The sequence below is a fragment of the Parasteatoda tepidariorum genome, chromosome 4 (assembly GCF_982258835.1).
Source record: "Parasteatoda tepidariorum strain Cologne lab strain chromosome 4, Ptep-v5.0, whole genome shotgun sequence".
NCBI classification, from domain to species: domain Eukaryota; kingdom Metazoa; phylum Arthropoda; class Arachnida; order Araneae; family Theridiidae; genus Parasteatoda; species Parasteatoda tepidariorum.
In genome coordinates this window covers 51,671,678-51,678,344 of record NC_141758.1, presented here as the reverse complement: position 1 = coordinate 51,678,344, position 6,667 = coordinate 51,671,678, and positions in this window count along the sequence as shown.

Sequence of the window (6,667 nt, the reverse complement as noted above, 5' to 3'; positions counted from 1 at the left end):
GGAACTGATGATATTCCTTTAAGCGGGGTTGACTGGTTAAGCCTTAGCCGTTGTTTCCTCAAAAATCTTAAAGATAACATCATTGATACTTTATAGCTCTATTTAATAACAATAAAAAAGAGTTATTGCTTGTACTTTATTTAGTTTTTTTTTCTCGCTACGTCATAATTTCAATCAACAACAGTTCCGCAATTGACTGATTGTTGACACGTTCTCAGCAGATCACCGAAGTCGAGCATAACTGGCTGCTGTCAGCGTGCGGGTGAAAAACTACTTGGATCAATCTGTGAAGGGACCGAGGGTGTGAGGTATTGTTTCTCGTTAAAATGTTATACGTAAGTACTTGACTTCACGCGCATGTCGTCGGTCTATCGAAGCGAAGGGAGCCTCACCTCGGCAGAGTTCAAAATTGTGATGACATGTCTTCAGATGATTGTCAAGAATGTTTACCAGACCGTTACCAATAGCCCATTGAGCAGCTTTAGTGCGACGTAAACAACAACAATGAAAAAAAAAATTTACGTGGTAGCACTATGTCACCAAATTATCTCTGAAGTTATCTGAAATCACGTATTTAATTTGTCACGTCTGTCAAAATGTGTTTCGGTATAAGTAAATAATTTAAAAACAGTGGTAATTAAAATTAAAAAAAAATTCTTTTGCAATGAAAGGCAAAATTAATGGGAAAGTGGTACTAATTTGCTTAGGAAAAACGTAGAAAATTACTTCAGTTTTATTAACAGCTGTCCCTCTTTTCTTTTTCTCTGGCCTTTTAATTCCTAGTAAGAATATATATTTTTTTGGTATTCTCTCTTTAAAAATAAAAAGTCAAACAGCTGATAAAAAATATTTGTTAGATTACGGAATTATATATTTTACTGAAATATAAAATTCAAAATAATTAGTTTGGAAAAATCTTTTTTTGATTTATATTCAAAAATGTATTAATGATTTTGTAAATTAAAGAAGTTTCAATTATAAATAACTGTTTCGCTAAGATTTAAATAACTGCATATTAGTTAAATTGTTTGGAAGTGAACCGCGTTTGAAATATTTGACTTTTTATGCAGGAAAAGACATGGTGTTTCACGTTATATTTCATCTTACCAAATATTATTAAACTTCTAAATTTATTTCTCACCTATCCTGACATGAATAAATACAAAGAAATAATGAAAAAAAAATATATTTAATGAAAATTCTGAGTCAAAGTGTTAATGCTGACGCTCAGTTCATTTAAGTAATGTAATAGATGCATATTGAAATACTAAAAAGTAAGCCATTATGTTACAAAAAGCAACATTTATGGAGTTCAGGTACTTTATTCGTATAGATTAATCGTAAACAAGCGCCATACTATTATTGTCGCCAATGATGCTTAATTAATATGGGTAATTCCTATTATATAAATTAAAAAAATTACTTATTTACAAAAATTCCAAGTTAATGGTTAATTTCGATATTATGCCTAGTAATGTTGAATACAGTTAATCTCAATTTTAATGGGCTGAACAACAAAAAACAGGTTTTGTTATGTTTTTGCTTATTAATTTTGTCAGTATATACCGTTCAGTTTTGTCCACGATTTCATTGGGTTGCTCAGTACCGAGTTATTGTTTTTTTGATTTTATTAATCCTGTTCGAAGAGTGGATATTTAGCTAGTTGAAAATAAAAAAAAGTTGAATTACAGTTCGTTAAAAATAAGTTAACTAACGCTTTTCGTTTCCCGAAACTCTTGTTTTTTTTCTCAGGTCAAGAGCTAGCCCTTGTACAATACTTATCAATATTTTAGTCAAATAACTTCTAAACGTACTATTGGACGTATTTTCAAAATTTTAATTAAATATAGTAGCATTAAATTCTAACTTGAGATTCATTTAAACTGAAATAGTTGCAGTGTTATAGTAGTAGCACCTTGGATACATATGTACTATAAAATAGTATCTTTCTCTTGATATACATCTTCAAGAAAGAATAAATAAATGAGATAAATTTTCTTTTGAATATATTTATTTTTAGTGGTAAGAGTACAGCATATGTAAAAAGTATAAAAAAGGAAGAAAAAAAAATTATTCAAGTTGGATCTGAGAATTTGAAGCACGTATATTTGTTTTTGTTCTTACACAATAGACAGAGTATGGTAGCTAGCTTGACTCTATGAAGGTGCTTGCAGATGCAATCATATAAGGTCTATGACCACTATCAGTGGCATCATCCTGAGAAAAAGAGCAGCTAAGTCTTTCTTTATAACTATTGCATAGCTGCCAACCTTATGAATCAAAAATGAGAAACACTATATGCGACAAAATTATACGCACTAATTACGAGAGTAAGATAAAAATTTAATTATTAAATCATAACATTAATAGACATACATTTAAATATGTAAATTAGTAAAACAAAACTATAAACACTATCTTTTGTGGGAAACTTATAATATTAATGTTTTATAATTAGGAATACCGGTATAATATATTAAAAATAAACATTACCTATTAATATATAATTATTTATCTCCAAATTATAAAACACTGGTAAATAATAATCTACATCATAAACAAATATTTCTGATGCAAGTGTTTAAATACTACAAAAAAAAAAATTTCCAAAAATAATAATTTAGTGAAATAATCAGCAACAGACAGCTATTGGAATAATATTTTCCAATAAAAAGCTACTAAAAATTACTTTAGCACAATAATCACAGGATGCATGCTTGTGGCGATCAGAAAAAAGGATTGGTTTAAAATCAAAAATTTTATGAAAATTCAGAATTTTTATAAAAATATCAGATTGGATTTAAAAATTAGGAACAAATCCGAAAAATTCTGAACAGTTGGCAGCTATGCTATTGTCTGCTTAGTCAGCTGTAAAATAAAAGCATTTTTCTAGATAAAAAAATAGAAATCATGTTACTTTAAAACTCTACAGTGGATCAGAATCCAATCAAAGACTTCAGTTATATTAATAACTGACAACCGTGCCGGAAAATAAAGAGCTTAATTATTTTTATGAATTTAAAAAATATACAATTATATTTAATACATATAGCAAAATCAATGACTGAAATGTTATCTTGTTACGGTACAGAGATATTCTTCAAACTAAATGAGACTCTGCATAAACCATTGTAGAAAATCAAGTCCTGGTAAATATATCTCACAGAAAAGCTTTAAGCAGACAATGCTGTGAGACCATTCCCCGGGACAAACATGAATCATCAGCAGAATCCAGGCAAAAGCTAGAAGAGAACAAGTTGCTTCAAATTAATATTGTAATCAAGATACCTTGTTAAGATTTCAACCAATGGTTAAGTATATAGATAAAAGCACAACTCTTCAAATTGTGAATCTAATAAAGGATTGCATACATTAGTTTGAATCAATTTGAATTACAGAGTGAAAGAACTTTTAGCACAGTATAAGTTTTAAGTTATAAGCACAGATTAACAGAAATTTTTTTATTATTATTAAATCTGGCATATCCATCTTTTTCCACGCATATGGCATACTTGCGACACTTTCAGAGTGGTCTCACAACTCTTTTGGGAGGAAGCATCACTCAAACTCATACTCGGGGATTTGACACATCTGTCACTTTAAAATCAAGACATAAAAAAGGAGTGTAAATTATTGCAACATTAGCTTTGTTGCTCGATTTTTTCTTTTTGCAGATCCCCAATTTAGTCAGGTTACTTACATCTGAAAGAGAGGGAAAGTGTCTGATTAATATTATTTAATATTTCTATTGCAGCATCAAGCAGGGTTTACATATAAAGACTAATGGCTTTAAGAACAAGACAATCACAGGACATTACATCACAGCATTTAATAGTTAGTCACAGCACAGATTTTATTATATTTTCTTTACACAACATAAATGACCCCACAGCCAATTGTTCAGTTGGTGTGTGCACTGTTGAGTCACCGTTTACCCTAGAGACAGCCACGTAGGCTTCTTAAAGGCACGAGTCCATGATGGATCATGGAATGTGCATGTTGTGTTATCCCCACGCTGACTTTTAATGATGAGCCAGTACATGTTGATGTGTTTGTCCATTGTTCAGGTTTGATTGCACTATTCCCAGTTTTTTAGTATCTAATCATCTAAATTCTGTCGACATCACCAGTTCCTTAATGAATATTATTTTCTAAACCTTTTACAAGAATAAAAAATAAAATCATAAATTAATTTTCTAAACTTATTAGTATCTAGATCAAACATTAAATTAGTTTTTATTTAGAATGCAATAAATGCCACTGATAAAAACAAAAGTAATAAATATTTTTGAAATAATCAAAGTAAAAGAATATATATTATTAATAAAAGAGGAATATACTAACTGGTAGGTCACTGTCTTTTCCTTAACCACGGTGTGATTAAAGACAAATACTGATAAACATTAAAAGATCATTTAATTCATTCTGACTTTAATTATTTTATTAATACTGTAATAATTTATAAACAGTGCTGCACTAACAGTAAACAATCCATACTATAACAATACAGTTGGGGAAAAAAAACTCACAACGATTAAGGTATAATGCCACTGTTAAAAATATACAATTCTCCGAATAATCAAAACATTATAGTAATAAAAGAGAAAGAAACTAACTGAGACACTCATATTAGCTTCTGTTAAGTCTAGATCTCATTTAAGCTAACAAAGAATAGAATTAGATCAATCTCCGTGCAATCTAAAATTTTTTATAATCTCTTTTAGTGTTGAACATATACCGATTGCTATTTAGAAATAGCAATTGGCATTATTCATTAGCGTTATTAGCATTATTCATTTAGTATATTTTACCAAAGGCATTTAAAGTGGAAGAGTATTTATAATTCAGGTACAATGCTCTAAACAATCTTCCCTCTGTCCTTTAAGGGTAGAACCAGAATCATTGAGAGAGAGAACTAGTCATAAAATATTCTATTGCATCTAAAAAATTTTCTGCATTGTGTAAAGTAGCACAGATAAGAATATTAGAAAAAAACACTCTCTACTAAATATTTTTCTTTACAGCATCATAGTACTAAATCTGTTCAAGTACTGTCAGGGATCTGTCCAGACATTCTGTAAAAGGTCCGTATTTGTAAAATTGGAAAAAAATTACTTGTAATTTGTGAATATAAAATAAACGTTAAGTCACATTCTTTCAACCAGGGTCCTGCTTTTGTGAATTTGTGCAAATAGGGTCTGTTATTGCAAAAAAAAAAAAAAAAAAAAAACTTTTTCAAGGAGTTTTTAAATTGTAAAGACTTACAAGATTATGTCCAACACTGTAAAATTATAATTAAAAAAATTAAAATTTAAAAAATAAACAGCAATTGCTGCTACTAAATTAGAGATGCAACATACAAATATTTGGTATTTTGCCTATACTGCTGAACGCAGAATATTCATTTCGGACGAATAAAGGAAGAAGTGTCTGCCGAAGACAAAATTTATTTAGATTACATCTGTCGTTCCCCCCCCCCGGGAAGGGCTTATTCGATTAACAAAACAATAATGAAGATAAACGAATTTGTGAAGGGTCTGAGTAAAGGATAAATTATTTTGTGAATAGTTGGTTAACGGACCCAAATCTCTTCTAAACAGATATCTGACTGTGACTACTCTTTCCTATTTGTATGGGATGAGTTCTGGTTATTTGGCTAAATGTCAAGACAAGATTACAATATTTTTATATTATTAGTATATAAAGTTGTGTATCAATACACTTCTTTTTTTAGCAACTTTGCTATGCATTCTTCAAAGATGTTTGCCAGTTGAATATGGCCCTGGCAGTTTAAATGTATGTGATCTTAACCAATACATTCATCCACAGATAAAGCTGATTCACAGAACATTAGCCCAAGTAAAATTCACAAAGTTTTAATTACTTCATTGAATCGCTTTATAGTGACGTTTTCAAGATTAACAAAATGTTGATGCATACGCTGATCTTTCAGCAAGAGAAATTTCTAAACTCTTCGTTCGAGAAAAACAACTCAGAAATATTTCTGTATTGTGATCTGCCGTGCCAACTACAATCGCCAAGGTGCTAAACAGATTTTAAACTTGCAAATTTAATAACAAAAAAAAAAAAACACATGTAGATAGTTGTCCGGGGGTGGTTACGAGTTATACCTTCTTAGTTCCTTTCTCTTTTTATTAGTTCCTGGCGGCTGGCTACCCAGAATTATTCTTCCACAGATAACCAAACAAAATCTCCCCAATAACCCCACAAATTTTATTAACCACACAAGCCAGTTTTTTAAAGTTGGGCATTGTACCCAATTGCACATCATTAGTTCCTTTATTTTTAAGAAAAGCAAAATAAATTATTATTTTATAGCACAACCATAAGTAATATTAATAAAAAAATAAATAAGTATCTGAATTAGAATAGTTACACAAGATACTAACAATGCCAACAAATGGTTTAGATACATAATCATTAAATATGTAAATAAATTACATTTCAACTTACCAACATGAATTAAGACAAAAACATAATCGTCCCTTCACAACTGCACACTTAATTTGTCCACACCGATTCCAGGGTGTGCAAACATCGATATCCCATTTTCATTCAGCATTTAAGTAATTAGCCAAATACTTCTCCAAGGAATCACCTAGTAAAAAAGTATTTTATGAAGAGAAAGTAGAAATATGAAAAGTTT